This window comes from Mustela nigripes, chromosome 16 (assembly GCF_022355385.1).
Source record: "Mustela nigripes isolate SB6536 chromosome 16, MUSNIG.SB6536, whole genome shotgun sequence".
NCBI lineage: Eukaryota > Metazoa > Chordata > Mammalia > Carnivora > Mustelidae > Mustela > Mustela nigripes.
The window spans coordinates 54,086,566-54,103,759 of NC_081572.1; positions in this window are offsets into that span (position 1 = coordinate 54,086,566).

The window sequence follows — 17,194 nt, forward strand, 5'->3', positions numbered from 1 at the left end:
TTTGGTCCCAGTTTAGAAACTGCCATCCTGCCCTCATTTCTGATGGAGACAGTTGTAAATATGTCCTCTCCCAGGTCACTGGCTCTCCTCTAAAACAAAGCCACTTCCATTTCCCTACCAGCCAGGTGACAGGTCCAGCAGAGACATGTACTATGAACCAACAGTTGAACACAGAGGAGACTGTGTGCATCTCATCCATGCATACCTGCTCTTTCCCTGGTTCTGGGATTTCTTCTTCTTCTTCTCCTTTTCTTTAAGGTTTTATTTATTTATTTGACAGAGAGAGAGAGAGAGAGCGCACAAGCAGGGGGAACAGCAGGTAGAGGGAAAGGCAGAAGCAGGGAGCCTAATGTGGGGCTTGATGCTGGGATCATAAGCAAAGGCAGACGCTTAACTGAGTCACCCGGTAGCCCCTCTTTCTTTCTCCTTTTGTCTCTCCATTCTGATGCATCTCAGTTTATTTTTAGAGATAATGAGCTGTGGCACATGTGTCTGCTCTTCTCCCATCCAGCTGAAAACAGCTCAGTAAATTCTAGCAGGTTTGTTTTTTTCTTTCCCCCCCAGACTCTCTTGACCTAAAATTCAGCCATGCTAGTTGGGAAGAACATCCATTCCTCCATGGTTGTTGTTTCATGTTAGTTGACTGACTTATTTTTCTCACCTAGATTGCCTCTTCCTTCTCCTTAAGCCACTTCCCTTGATGCTGGACAGAAGAGTGAGACTTTTTTTCTATCATCTTTCTTGTATCATCTTCATCCTCCGTATAGTTTCCGGTGGGGTCAAGGTGCTGATATTACATGTTGGTTTCCACAGCGGTCCATTCCTCTGGTTTCTACATGATACTCCAAGATCAGGGGGTAAGACTGTCCGATTTGAATACAACTAGCATACTCTTCTCTTCCTTTCTTCTTCCCTCCCTCCCTCCCTCCCTCTCTCTCTCCTTCTTTCTTTCCTTCCTTCCTCCTTTTTTTGGTGTGTGGCTATTTTAAAAAACTTTTATTTTGCTCTTTTAGTAGGACTGGTGGAGGAAAGTTTGAAAATGCTGTTCTTCCTCAGGGACCTCTTTCTAGTGGTTGTCAGAATTCATTTAAATGAAGCCACTCAAGGAACTCTGACCTATTTAGATCACTTCCCGTCAGGAGAGCAATTTGTAGGGACTAATTCAGTCAGACTAAATAATGTAATGAATATATATTAAATCATCGAAGGGTGAAGAAATCATTCCATGGGGGAGGGAAGTATGTGATGAATCAAGGACACTGAGAAAGCTACAGAAGAAGCTGTCCACGATCATCACCATCAGTGAATTGCTGATGGAGAAGAATAGTAGTAAATCGGGCAAACATTGCTGGCCTCCAAGATGATATTCAAATTAATGCTGCAAGTACTCCAATGCTGCATGACCTTGGGAAAGCCCCTTAGCATCTCTAAGTGGGGATGCTAACAAATGCCCCCATGATAGCTTTTTTTAGGGCCAAATGAGACAATACAGGCCAAGAGCTTCAAGTTCCTGACACAGAGAGCCCAACAGACACCAGAAACTATGATTCTCCTCATCATTATGTCTCTGAAAAGTCAAAAGGAAGAGACAAACGTTGTAAATTGTGGTATCTCTGTCCTTCCATCCTGAAGTATCTGTTCACGTTCTCCAGGTCTGTCCAGTATAAACCGTGTCAAGCCAGATTTTAAGTTTGCATCTTAACCCTCCACCCTGCTCACCGCAGGGCCCTGTGCTTACAGGTAAAGGATGCTCTTTGATTTCCCCTGTGGACTCAATAAGGGCTTGAGGATTGTAAGGAATAAAAGAGGGGGCAATTATCCAGGCCTTCATAGACAAAACTGATCCTATGTCCCCATATCTGCATTAATTCTGCAACTGGGGGAAAATGAGCACTGCCCTAGATTCTAAGTGAAGAGGGACTGGGGCACTTGAAACAGCTGGACGGTCTGGATGGGAACTGCAGTCACAATGTCAGACCTCCCTCAGGGCATTCAGACCGGGAATGATCAACATGCAGAAGTTTACAAACAACTCCCACACTCCCACAAAAGGAGTCCTGATAGCATATCCAAAGTGGGTGGGGTAGGGGAGTACAAGGAACAAAAGTGACCATACTTCTTGGAAAACGGAGCAAGGGAAGAGGAGGGTGTGTTAAGGCAACCAGCACCACCAGGACAGAAACAACAATAACCACAAAAATAACAGAAGCAAGCCCGTACATAGCACTTACTATATACCAGGTCTTATTCCAAGATATAGGTAGATGATAGATATACAGACTCATTCAATCCTTGTAAGGATCCCACAGAGAAGGTAAAATTTGACAGAGATAAGGAAAAGTAAGGCATGGAGAAGAGCTACATGCCCAAGTCACACATCCAATGGGCAAATAAACTTGGGATCCGGTTAGTCCTCTCTGGGAGCTCAACTACTAATAAAGTCTTGCACCGTCACACAGGGAAAGGTGACTGGCAGCCGGTGGTCCAAGAGGACTCTGGGAGAAAGAAAAAGAAAATTTTTTTAAAGATTTTATTTATTCATTTGAGACAGAGTGAGAAAGAGAGACCACAAGCAGAGGGAGAGACAAACAGGTTCTCAGCCGAGCAGGGAGCTGGACGTGGGCTCAGTGCCAGGACCCTGAGATCGTGACCTGAGCCGAAGGCAGACGCTTAACCCACTGAGCCACCCAGGTGCCCTGAAAAGAAAATTTTCTAATGAGGTTTTTAACTATGCACTTGGCCTTGGAGTATGCTATGTCTCCTGCCTCTTCCCACAGCGTATTTAGGAAAAGACGCATCAAATTGCACTGGGAAAAGCCACTAACAAGAAAGGCACAGGTCCAAAATGGAGTCCCTTATGTTAAGGGCCCCATGTCAGCAAACCAAAACTTAATCCCTAACCTAACCACAGTTCCAGCCTCCCCCAGGAATGCAACCTTGAACCAGTCAACACAGAATTTCCTGGTCACCACAAGGAAATTCAGCGCTTCCATTCCCCTTAGATGAGCAAGCTTGCCTCTTTGCAAATAACTTCCTTTATTTTCCGCTCCCCATCTACCTTAAAAACCCTTCCTTTTCTGCTGCTCCATGGTGCCCCTTCCCCTTTGCCAGATGGGCTGCTGCCCGATGCATGACAGGCTCCTTAAAGCCAAGTGGACATTTTACATTATTCAGTAGTGTTTTGTTGCTGCACAGATCCTAGCCTCTGCAGCTAGAATGTCCATTTGGATTCTGCTTCTTTGTCTTATTAGCCATGTGGCCGGCACCTCCTCAGTTACTCAATTATAAGGAGGGTTTCTCCCATCCATCCTCAAGCATGAGCCGGAAAGCTAGAGATCTCCACTGATAACGCCTGGCCGCCCACTCCATGTCCATCCATCATCTCCTCCCTCAGCTCTGTCCCCTTTGCTACATCCCTACTGACACTGCGCTGGTCCAGACACTGCACCTGCCAGACACTGCACCAACCCAGGGCTGACCCTGGGAAAGCCAGTCTCTCTGTGCCTTTGTTTCTTCACCCGCAAAATGGGTATAATGCCTACCTCATAGGGCTATGTGAGGATTTAATATGTTTGTGCTGCAAAAAATGTAGAACAGCACCTGGCACATGGTTAAGAGTCCAAAACATATTAGCCTCGAGAACCTTCCAGAGGTTTCCCTGCATTCACTCTGCCTTCCACTCTAATCTGCTTTCTGCACCGAAGCCAGCATGATCCCTCGCAACAGCAGCTTCGACGGCATGCCTGCCTTCCTTAAAACCTTGGCTGGACTTCTCTGTGTGCTCAGGGGATAAGAGTCCTGGCCCAGGGAAGCCCTGCTCTGTCTCCAAGGCATCCCCCCCACCTTCCGCCTTGTTCCCGACCCACTGTCCACACCAACCTCCTGTCAGCTCTTGCAATGGCCATGTTTCTTCCCAGCCTGTGCTCTGTGTACCCTGGTAATACTTGTACTCCTCGGTACTACTTGTAGTACTCCTTGGTAATACTTCCTCACTTCCTTCCCCACTCCCCTGCCCTGGGGCTAACCTGCCCAATCTCCCTGACCGTCCCTTTCACTTCCTGGGAGACTTTCTCCACTTCAGGCCAAGTCCATACACAATCTTGTGTCTTCTGTCATTACACAATCTTAGAGCCTCATTCTGCACTTACCTCATTAATTAGGGGATTGATTTTTTAAACACCCATCTCTTCCATTAGATCGAATCCCTCACATGGGGAAAAACTCACACATGAATGTTCGGTATGAGTTTTCCTAAAACCCAAGTGAGGAGTTCCGTGAGGCTCCACTTCCTTCCTTGCCACATACTCCTCGGGTCAACCTTTCTCTGCAAAAAGAAGTCCTTATTCTAATCCCCTCTGTGAGACTTTCTAGAAATACCACCCCACGTCCACCCAGATTAGTGGTTTCCCAGAAATCATGGCCTGTACTTCAATGGTACATTTCTCTAAGCCTGAATTATGTTAACTAGAAAGTGCTCCAAGGGGGTGGGAGCAGGAAATTCCACAACTTTGAGCTCCATGTCCCACAGAATACTCTGTCCTTGATGGGCCTATATGTGGGGGAGGGGAAAGGGCAGGGATGAAGGGAACCTGGGAAGGAGCATTTTGAGATGGAGGAAGCACTTCCAGGCCTTTTGCCTTCAAGGTGACTTAGAGATTTTCACCCTCCTAATTTTCCAGAAGGCCACTGTTTTATCTCTCTCTCTCTCTCTCTCTCTCTCTCACACACACACACACACACGCACACATGCACACATGCACACATGCCATCATCAGCACCATCACATCTCAGATATAGTAGTCTAAGCCAGAAATCACACCCTGGAAGTCCCAGAGACGGCCAAATCCAAGCCCAGAGTTTGGCAGGCAAAAATTATAATATTCTACATAAAACCTTGTATTTCCAGCTTATTTGGAAAAAAGAAATGGAAGACTTCTATTGGCCGGAGCTGAATAACAGTAGTCCCTTTGGATGAGTGAGGATTTCGCTAGTGTGCAGAGCAGAGGATCATGTATCAAGCACCCCAGCACTCCCTCACTCCACCTGCCTGGCCCGGGAGGGGCTGAGATTTCTAGCCCTAGTCAGCTCTGAAGGCAGGAGAGATAGAACTTCTTCATTGCTTCTCAGTTTTCAAGGCTGTATCCAACCTTTCCCCTTTCACAGTCCTCTGCCCATCCTCTTCCTCCCTCACTCTTGCACAACAGCCCTGAGGACTTGCAGAGAACAAGCAACGGCCCATTCCTGAGTCACCCATCTCTTAATGGCAGCCCCTTCAGCTTCAAAAAATGTGGCTGGAATTTTAAAATTTACTGCTTCTGAGGACCAAACAAAATTCTAAAATTAGGTCCACCCTCTTCCCCAGATGATTCTGGTTGCACAGCAGAACACAGATCGGTGGGGAATTACGGGCGGCTCGGAGTGTGAGAAGGAAGGAGGCTGACGTTATTAGGCAAATAAGGAGTTGAGGGTCTGAACTCCAGCAGTGACCACAGAAAGCGGAAGAGGTCACAGATGCTATGGATACCCCATCAACGTATCCAGTGGTGCCGTCATTTCTAGGAAGATGACACACAGATCTACTACCAACACGTTCTGTAATTATATTGTTCGCCCCTCCCTGCCGAGAAGATTCCGATGATTGTCTCTCCTCTCATCTCTTGACCTAAAGACATGTTTATAAAATACGCATGTCTATAATGTGATGAAAACAGTTACAGCTCCAATTAAAGTTACACACAGAATCTAGGTCTTATGAGGAAAAAAAACAATCCTACCAAAATGTCTGACAGTAATTTTGATTTGGGTCCCATTCTCCTTGATGAAACACACTTGGTATGTGCGTCAGACCACTTTCCAAACACTACAGTGGACACTATTTTGTACTGCAGAGGAAAGGGGCATGGCATGGATGTTGCAAGCACGCCATCAATACTTGTTGACAGAAAGAAAGAAAGGGAGGGAGGGAGTATGGAAGGGAGGAAGAAAGAAGGGGACAGAGAGAGAAGAAAGATGGAAGGGGTCCATGCTGGTCTCTGGCCTGTTGATGATGATGATGATGGGAGGGGAGGGGAGAATGCACACACACAGAGGAGTCCTGAAGCTCTCAGTTTTCCTACAGAAATGATGATCTCAAAAGCCAGTCTTTGTTGAGAAATGAAAAAGATTACCAACTGCCAAAGCTCCTCTGACCTCTGAAAAGCAGAGTTCAGAGATTCAACTACCAAGTTTTACTGTAATTCCCAAGCAGATAAAACCAGATACCCCAAGCAAGGGGCCCCTGAATGCCTTAGGAGGAAGTGGAGAATGAGTCTGCGTGCATGAGCAAGAGCTATGGAGGGAAGAGGAGGAGGAGGAGAAGCAGAAGTCAGGAGCACGAGTCCTGACCATCCCCTTGAGCTCAAAATCCTTGTCAGAGCTTAATAGGCTAAAAACAAAAACTCAGGGTTATCCCACTGCAAGGCAGCTCGTTCCTCATCTATCTGGCCATAGACTGGGGCCATTTTAAGCGCCCTTTCAAATGCTTCAGGTTCAACTGGGTGCCGGACCAATATGGAGCCCATGAGCCAAGGTAGGCATCTACCTTGGGTTGCAGATGGATTGCAGATGGGCTGCAGGTGAACTCAGGGTTGTCCCTACTTGGTATATGGTGTGGAGGGTATCAGAGGTCCTGTAGGTTCTGGTGGCAGGTATGGAGGGGCTGAGAGTTTCAAGATAGCAGCAGAGGGGTCAGAACAGAATGCAGAAACTTTATGACCCAAGGACAGGGCCAGGATATCACCAGTGTTCCCAAAGGTCAGATGGGATTGGACCTATATGAGTGGCCACTGATATGGGGTACCCAAGGAACAGATCACATCATCAACAGGGCAGAGACCGGCATGGACCCAGAGACAGCTACAGACCAAGGCCTCTTAAACCACGGACAGGGGGACGCATAAACTTCCCATTATCCTTCCAGACAAACCTGGCCAGAGGAGAGAAATGAGGATGGCTGTATTGAATCGGTGGGGGGGGGGGGGGTAGAAGTCCTGAAACACTGACCTTTCCCCCAGAGAGCCTCTGCTTAAAGCTGAAGGAGGCTTCTTAAACATACCAGTGGCAACAGAAACTCAAGAAGCAGCCAAAGATACTCCCAGACAACATGAGTCTGACCATATGCAACATAGATTATAAATGTCTGACCCTGCTATGAGAAACGAGTGGGACTGATGAGGATGAGATCAGTCCAGAAACAGAAAAAAAAGGACAAATTAATGAACCACTGTTGGTGAGTTTTTTTTACCACCAACAAATGATTAGAAGGAATATGCAAAACAAATGCTTGAAAGATAGGAAGAAATGATCCTTCTCTGTTGTTGTTCTTACCAACATGAGCTTAGCTCATTTATCCTCTGCACAATTCGTACAGTATTATGATACACAAATTAACTTGGGGGGCACAGAAGCTCCTGCCCCAAGAATTAAGGCCAAGGAGCAAGTGTGCCTAGCACCCAGGGTCCCTACAGAACACAGAGGGGTCTGAGTGAGTCACCCAGTGGAAAACTGTTAACTCTCACCTTGGCAAAAAGGGATAATGGGAGGGAACTGTGTGCGAGAGCCTCTACAGAGCTGGAGACACAGACCAGGAGCCCCAGTGGGGAATGGCACCTGCCCTCTCTCTCTCTTCCTGCCCTCCCATCTCCTGCTGGTGGCTCCTGCTGGCCAAATCCAGCTGAAGTCAGAGGCGAGGGGAGCTCCCACTGGGATCACTTTCCTGGACACCAAGCAAAGCAGAGACGCATGGACAATGAATCGGGGTGGGTGGGAAAATGGAAGGTCACCAGCACAGGTTGACACATGGAACTCAAAGACGTGGCTGACATCTTAAGCAGGGTCTCTGTACTTCTGTGTGATATTCCAAACCTGGAAGAGAACGGCAGCCCAAGGGCAGCTCCTGGGTGGCCAGCAAAAACACCTGAAAAGATTTTTTTTTTTCAATTTTCCATAGAAATGAAGAAATTTCCATCACCTTCCCCAAGGCTGTGATGTCAGACTGTTTTAGTCTCAACTAAACTACTTCAAACATTGTCACGGATTTCTATAAACTTGAGCTATGGGAGTTCTGCTTTCGTGGTTTCGATATACAATCTAGAGGCGAAGGCTGCATCTATACGTCAGGGATGTCCTGCTCACAAGACACACCACCGCTCGGCGCAGAAGGCCCTGCCAGACCAGGCTGACCTCATTTTGCAAAGCTGGCTTTGGGGGATTTTATTTTAAAACCTGAGTATTTATACAGTTTGCATTCTTGAGGAGGTGATAGATTCTATTAACCTTCAAGAGCTCGCCCTTGCTTTCTCTGCGAAGAGAAGTCAGACCGCCTGGCCGAAAGGACCTGGCTGACTTGGCTTAGCTGAGCCCTACCTGTTGTTATTAAACACAGAGCAGAATTATTTTAAGTTCAATTTTTACATTAAACATAATAATTTTACTATGTTTGGATTCCTGAGGACTCTCTGGACACTGTAATTTATTTCAATCTTCTGATTCTGCTCTTCCCCTCACCTCCTTGAATTCCACACTCCACGCTAAGGGACTGGCGGGAAAGGGTGAGTGAGGGGAACTGCAACGGGGAAGAGGTTGGCAAGAAGATGGGAGAACAGCCACCAAGACTTGTAGTCCTCCCTGGAAGGGTTGGGGGTTACACACCTGAGTAGTTTGAGTGGAATCAGGAGAGTTTCAAAAAGTGAGAGGTTCTCCTTCCTTCCATTTTGTTTCCATGAGAATTCACTAGAAATCTAGTAACTCTGGCATAATTAGGGCTGACCTTTGAACATAGTGGGGGTGAGGGGTGCCAACCCCTGCCCCCGGGGTGTCGGAAATCCACATATAACTTCTGACTCCCCCAAAACTGAACTACAATATAGCCTGTGGACCAGTAGACTTGCCAACAACACAGTCAATGAATACCTATTCTGTACGTTGTGTGTATATTCCATACTGTATCCTCTAAGAATGGAAGCTGGAGAAAGTGTTATTAAGAACATTGTAAGGAAAGGAAAGTATATTTACAGTACCATCCTGTACTCACCAGAAACAATCCACATACAAATGGATACACGTGGTTCAAACCCATGCTTCTCAAGGATCAGCCGTACTTTTCATGGCGCTCTTCATGGTTTCTAGACAGACAGCAGAGGTGTTGGAGTCATTCTAACCTGAACTGGAGCTGCAGACCAGCAGCACGAGATGAGGCAGGCTGCTTCCTCTCTCTGATGGTCAAGTGCTGGTGCGTAGCTGTATACATTTTACAGCAACTTGGCTTTTGCTGAGACATTCACCACACGATCCTTGGGCTCATCTCAGTGCACAGGGCATGGGACCAAAAAATACAGGTCTGTGACAACATGGAGAAAGAAGAAGGAAACATTGTTAAAGCCACCCCAAACCCAACCAGTCCTGGTCTTTCCCAAAGAAAGTGTGAGAAGCACGGCGGGTAAGGACGACCATACCTATGCCTCTCAGATAATGTACAGGAAGCATCTCAGTGCTGATTGGCGCCCTTCTTCTGTCCCAGAGAAGACTCACAGGGCCTTGCAGTCAACAGCTGAGACCCGTGAACCATGACCTTGCTCCAACAGAACAGGCAAAGAGGCAGCTTGCCAGAAGGTTGCATCAGAAGCCTTTGGGGAGAAAGATGTGCATGGGAATCCTTGTGCCCACTTCTTGTGAACACAGCAGGGCACAAATAAGAAACACCACTCCCCATCTATCAGGAGGCCCCGCCACTTGGGATCCACAGACATTACTACCATCAAATCAAGCTTCAATTTGACTTGATGCTAATAATAATATTATGACTAACCAACTGAGCCTGCGTAGTTCACTCCGTTAAGCACCCAACTCTTGACTTTGGTCATGATCTCAGGGTCATGAAATTGAGCCCCACTGCAGGCTCCACGCTCAGTGGGGAATCTGCTTAAGAGTCTCTCCCTCTCCTGCCCTTCCCCCACTCATGCTCACTCTCCCTCTGTCTCTCCAATATAAATAAACCTAAAAAAATAATAATAATAATAATAATGTGGCCATTTTCGAGGAGCTGAGGATTTCTCCCAATCAATTCCTGGATTTTCAGTAGAGGCCATTCATTCACTGGCACTGAACAATCTCCTTCATGCCTCTTTAAAAGAAAAAAATGAGACTGAGTGATAAAGAGGAAACAAGGGCTCAGATTGGGCCCACAACACAACAATGGCCCTGGCATACTCTTTTTTTTTTAAAAAAAGATGTTATTTAATTATTTGACAGAGAGAGATCACAAGTAGGCAGAGAGGCAGGCAGAGGTGTGGGGGGAAGCAGGCTCCCTGCCGAGCAGAGAGCCCGATGCGGGGCTCGATCCCAGGACCCTGGGATCATGACCTGGGCTGAAGGCAGAGGCCTAACCCACTGATCCACCCAGGCACCTCAGCCCTGGCATACTCTTTTATCACTGCTGTGGTATATTCTTTAAAAAAAAAAAAAAAAAAAAGACTTTTTTTTTTTAGAGGAATTTTAAGCCCACAGCAAAGTTAAGTAAAAGGTCCAGAGAGTTTCTGAGGGCCCATCTGCCCCAACACATGCACAATATCCCCAAGCTTTGGTGTGTTCACCGTTCAGACTCGGACACAACTCAGTTTGAGGTGTCAAAGCCGCAGGCCAACCACCTACCCAACACAGCATAAAGTATCTCCCAGACCATGTCTAATCTCGTGCAGAAATAAAATGTTCAGATCCTGTGACGAGGCTGCTGGTGGAGGACAAGCCACTCTCGAACCAGGCTCGTTCACCGGCAAGATGAGCGCTGCCTCGGACAGTAGTGGACAATGGCCAGGGAGGCTGAAAATTTTTGGAAAATTATGGAAAGGTGTAAAGTTCAGCAGGGCCCTGGCCAGTGTATTTGTGAAACCTGCTTTCCAATGACTGCTTGTGTACACCACTTCAGAGGGAAATAATGAGCATGAAATTCAATTATGCAGGCATCGCTTAGCCATCTCAACCAGAATTGTGTCCCTAATCTTTTATTTTGAAGATAAAGTGAAAAATCTAAAGCTACTCTCCTTATGATGGCATTTTATTTCCTTTGTGACTCAGCCAAGAGAATTCCCTTCAACCTAAGGCTCTAAGCTTCAAAGTCAGCTCTCTTCTTAGCTGCTGTCCTGCTTTTGAACCTTAATTTATGTTTTCTACATCCTAGAGAAGTAGACCAAAGCTGACCCACCAAGAAGACCACAGGAGCAATGCTGGGCTGCCTCGTGGAGACAGGGCATCTCCTGCCATGCCTGCGCGGCCACCAAGTCCCTGAGGAGCTCTGGAAAGCCCTGGCCCAGGCCTGGATACAGGCCAGGCTATACCGAGGCCTGTGGTCTGGAGCATCCTGGAAAGGCAATGCTCAGAGGACTCTATTTGCCCTTCCAAGTGTTGCTCCGCCTTTGCCATGCGCCACCCTATACACCTAAGTCCCACCCACAGGACTCATGGCTCACTCCACCTGACCCACTGTGGGACCACATCTCCTTCGCCTTCACAGATGAGTCAGCACCAAATACCATGTCGGGCCCCTGGGCAATGCCATCAAATTGCTGAATGAAAGCGCAGCAAAGCTTTCCGAACAGGGCCTGTGCCCTGAGGATTCAGGTTATGAAACAGAACAAGTATTTAGAGCCACGGTGCTCCCCAATGCTCCCTTGCTCTGCTTTTCCTAATATTCCTCACTAAAATGACAATCTAAGAAACTTCCCTAACACGAGCCCAAATGAAGAGCTGTCCAGGGACATAAAGCACAATTATACTCACTGCCCCTGACCCAGTATTATTTAGCCTTTTTTTTTTTTTTTTTTAAGAGAAAGAGAGAGCACATGCAAGTCGAGGGCGGGGGGACAGTTTGGGAATCTAAAGCAGGTTCCATGCCCAGCGCAGAGCCCAATGTGGGGTTCGATCTCATGATCCTGAGATTCTGACCTGAACCAAAATCAAGAGTTGGACGCTTAACAGACTGAGCCACTCGGGCGCTGATTATTTAGCATTTTTTAAATTAAAAGAGGACATTGCAAATCGGAGTGTTGCTGTTTTTCAGTTGCATGGTCTTTTTCCCAATGTAAAAGATGACGAACAGAATTTATGGTGTTGCCACTGAATGGATGATGAGTAGAGTTTAGTGTTTCTAATAAAAGGCAGATAAGGGGGCCTGAATCTGATGAAGGAAGAAGTTCAGCTTTGAAGTCAGACATCGAGAAGAGCTTCCTGAGAGCCAGAGTTCAGCTATTGTAGCATAAGACTGTCTTCTCTCCAGAGAAGCCGATGAGTTTGTGGAGGGAGGAAGGGAAGGAGGAAGGAAGAGAGAGAGAGAAAGGACAGATGGAAGGGAGGGAGGGAGATTGATTGATTTAATCTGAAACCCAAATGTAGTCTTTCCAGAGCCACAGAAATGGATTACCTTCCTTCCTTACCCTGTCCATCTGTCAGAATCCTTCCTCTCTTACAAGGTCTAGCTCAGATGCCAGAGGTTAGTTTCCTCCACCCATTTGCCCTGTTTGTGTACACCCTGTGTCTCTGTGATACTTGGGGCTCATCAACACTTCATTGCTGCCACCTGCCTTGCCTGGGTACTGTCCTATTTTGGGGGGACATAGAAATAGTTTTCTGTTACGGAGCCTACATTGCTGGGAGTATGCAGATGGTCAACAAGGAGACAAACACACAAAATACTTCTCACTAGTTCTCAGTGTTATGAAAAAACCCACCAGGTTAAATATGACAGTAGGTGAGGGTCCCACAGGAAGGTGGGACAGGCCTCTGTGAAGAGGCGACCATGAGCTGAGGGCTGAGACAGCCAGTATGTTTGGAAGTGGGCAAGGTAATTCCAGAAGAGGGAAGAGCAGGTGAACTTGGAATGTTCGAGAGACAGATGCAAACATGTGAGTGGTGCTCAGTGAGCAGACATGAGAAAGGAGAGGAGGCTGCTACTGCCAACTGTCCTCCCCAGTGAGCTGTGTGGTCCTCTCTATTTGGTAAAAGTCTTTGAGGTCCATGACCTCCTCCATGGAGTCATGTGCTGGATGGAACATTTGTACTCTGAAAACTACACAGGAAGCCCCAACCCCTAATATGATAGAATCTGGAGGTGGATCTATTGGAGGAAAATCAGGTTAGATGGGGTCACGGGGGTGGGGCCCCTGTCAGATGGTATCAGTGCCCTTGTAAGAGACACCAGAGAGCTCGCACACTCCTCTCCCCCTGCACACCCAAAAGAAGTCATCAGAGCACAGTGAGATGGCAGCTGCCCACTCGCCAGGAAAAGAGGTCTTGGAATGAAATCTGCCTTGCTGCCTCCTGGACCTTGGACTTCATGGCCTCTAAAGGTTATGAGAGAGAAATTCCTGTTGTTTAAGCCACCCAGTCATGGACATGTGTAATGTGGTGGCCCAAGCTGACCAATACAGGTCTAATGGTATGTGTGGAACTCAACAGAGGGTCTGTAAATCTCTCTTCAGCCAATGAGTAATGGAGTCAGAGGACCGTCACCCACACCCACTGAGTCATGGGGGACTGAGGGGCCTAGAATCCCCCAGTCAAAGCTTAACCAGATATTTTTCAAGAGATCCTGAGGAAGAATTAGAGCCATCCAAAAGAATGTCATCACATATTCTTCCACTCCAGGCTCCCTTCCTTGCCAAGGAGCTTTCAAAGCTATGCCACACCACGGTCCCTATAGCTAAGACACTGAGGTTCATGCAGAGGGTGACAGGCACCCTCTGTTCCCAAAGCTAAAAACACCCAGCGCTGATACAAGGCAGTGCTTCCCAGAGCCCCCACTGATTCACAGCATAAAACTGGGGGGGGGAACACACGCTCTGTCCCATGCCACCTCACCTGGGGCCTTAAGAGGCTCTATTTACACCAGAGCACTCACGGAATCTTCCAGAGAAACCAGGTCCTTCAGCTTCTGCCTGCAGCCCTGTTAGTCTCCACTGAGCTCCGACCCCAGACCACATCTGCTATACCCAGTGGCCCATCAGAAAAGTGTCTCAGGAGAGCTGACATCTGTGGGAAGCTGCATGCCCCACACCACCTTGTCATTCGTGGCCCAGGTCCCCAAGTGGAGTTGCATGTTGAATAAAAGACTGAACATCCCTGGATTCTTGGGCATCTAGCCTTGAACTCTGGGAAGCTTTCTGGTATATGAAAAGGAGTGAGCTGAAACAGCAAGCTGACCCCTTCCCCTGTGAGGAAGGCACGTGTGTGTCTGCGTGTGTCTGTGTGTGTGCTGCCGTCTCTGGGGATAGAGCCAAGGTATATGCGTGTATGTCCTCATTGTGCTGTTGCCAGTAGATGCTGGACCAGTGCCCCTAGGCATGACATTTGTTTGTCCAAATGTCACACAGCTCATGGTCCATGTGCGAGTACAGCAGTGCTGTGACACTAAGCAGCTCAGGTCTCCCAAACCCGGCAGCCTCCTGGGCGTGCTGCACCAGGGCAGGCAGCCAGAGCGCCACAGAGCAGAGGGTGTGGATCTCCACACACCCACGATAGCACAACTCACTCGCACACGCATGCACACATGCACACACACGAGAGCAGGTGAGAGGCACTTGGTCTTCAGCAGAGACGGACATTTCTTTTATGTAATTTAGACCCGCAAACCGTGCTATGCACAATCTTGTCCTGGGGACTTGATTTTCTTTCATGTGGTTCTTCGTGCTAACAAGATTAAATCAGTTCCAATAGGTACTGGTTTAACGGAGATGATAAACTTTTATTGAACTTGAGCACATTAAAATGAAATGTAAGCAATAGGTGATTCTGGCGTTCTCCTGGGGTCTCTTCCAATTTGAATAAAGCCAGCATGCCTTCTCTGGAAAATAACAGCTCCTAACCCGGCTCACTTTATGTGCTTAATTAAAATCTATTTTCGTGGTATAAAAAGGAGCTAAAACAATGTAATGTTTCTTCTCTTCCATAGAAGTCCAAAGAAACCTTGTTTTTGAACTTGGAGAAGAGAGAGGGACGATTCCTTTCCTAAAAACAGATCTTTACATTTCACACAAGGAGCAGGTAACATGCTGCTCCACAGCGGCCTGTCTGCTAATCTGTGATCTGTTTTGTCTGTGAATGGGATTATCATGGTGGTTTATTGAAAAGGAGCCAAAAACGATGTAAAGTAAACTGTTTACACAAAGCCACCAGGCTGAAAAATCCAAACTGAGACTCATTTCACGTTTTAACAAAAATAAACTTTATTATAGCTTCAACCGGACAGTTAAACCTTCCAGGGTCGGCTCAGCTTGCTGACTATGGGGGACCCGAGGCCACGGCTCTCAGCAGAAATTACGAAACCGTAAATGTCGTGGTTAACCTCTGACGGTTGCCTTTCTCTGAAGCACTCCGTTCAGATTTTACTCCTGGCCAACATGCCGGCCAGGCTCCTTGGCCAGGCTCCTGTCACTGTGTCTGCCAGTCCCGTAAGTCAAGAGAGGGAGGCTTGGCTCTCTAGCATGGCAGGGGGTAGACAGGGAGCTGTCAGTAATCCTTAGCCTGACCCCTTGGGGAAGACATCTTTATGTTTCTGTGGGGCTGGCAGGGACACACCTGGCCTCTTTGGACTCCTGGGGCGGGTGCCTGGTCCAAAAGGGTCAGTGATTTTTTTTTTCTAATTAATGTCCACTCTGGACCTTTGAGTATCTTAAATTCTAAGCCTCGGCCAAAACATTTCATAAGACGTGCTTTGATCTCCTTGAAAACAGACAAAAGACCGAAAGAATAGAAACATCCACCAAGGAAGCCTGACTCCGACACATTGTTTTGTCTCCTTGCAAGTTCTGTAGCAGGAAGCCAGACAGAGAGTTCCCGTCCAAGTTGACCATATCCACGGAAGTCACTTCAGAGATCACTTCCCCAGTGTGCCCATTAGGGGCTCATGGGAATGGCTCTGGACCATTTGTTCTTTGTTGGTTTTCTTTTTCCCTGAGCCTGTCTAACTTTTCCTCGAATTGTCTTCTGGAGCCCTTTGGACTACAAAGAGACTGTGTCCTTTTGACCTCACACCAATCATCTCTTAACTTCATTCATTCATTCATTCATTCACTCCATTCATTCATTCATTCACTGAAAGGATCCAGTGTGTGTCAGGTACTATGTGAGACATGAGTGATACAAAGTAAGACAGTGCCCCCTGACTGCAGGGGCCCCCACCCGAGTGAAAAGTGCTAAAACAGGTAATTATACTATGGAATGATACATGATTTTTAAAGGAACTAAGTATTATAGGAAGACTGGTGCTTCTTGGTCTCCATCTAAGCTCTTTCTTTTCCCAGACTCTGGTGCTGAAGACCTTTGGATTCCGTACTGAGTCCTCTTCTCTCCTCTATCTAAGCTCTTCCCCCTACACTCCTCTGTCTATGGCTTAGTCCTAGAGCTTTGAACAAGAACACATTGACAACTATTTTTCTGTCTTTAGTCCTGACCTCTCCCTGGGGTTCTGCAGTCTTACAACCCCCTGCCTATCTGACCAGCTCCACCTGAATGACTAAAGAAGCATCTCAAGTCCACGCATATCACTCCTGACCTCTGCCTTCCCACAATGCCCTCCCTCCTGTGTCACCTGCTCACTTTCACCATCTGCCCAGCTGGTCTAGAAAAAGACCAGGAAGCAACCTTGACTTGTCCTTTTCTTCCGCACTCTACACGCAAGCCCTGCAGATTCCATCTCCAAAGGCGTCCAGATCTGTCGTCTGTGTCCATGTTTGCTGCAAAAATTTACCTTCAATACCTATCGCACTTTGCCTGCATTCATTCCTACAATAACCCACCCATTCCCCCACTTCGATCTGTTTTCCACACTGCGGTCTGTATGATCTTCTTAAACCTCAACTGGTATAATCTTGCTCCTCTACTTAAAACCCTTCAAAGGGATGGGTCTTCTGTTTCTGTGACAGAGATGGAGTAACAGGGACTAAATAACTAAAGAATGATACAAAACACATACAACAATTATTTTCAAAACATTAGGCCTGAGGCGATGAAGGAGAGTGACAGCTGAGAGACAAGAAACAAGCCAAAGCCGTATGACGGCCCCAGCTTAATGCTGGAAGAGAATGTCCAGGCCATGGAACAGGGACAGAGAAGCAGACAGCTTAGGGGTCTTGCTGAGTGGCGGAGACAGTACTAAGTGTCCAAGAGG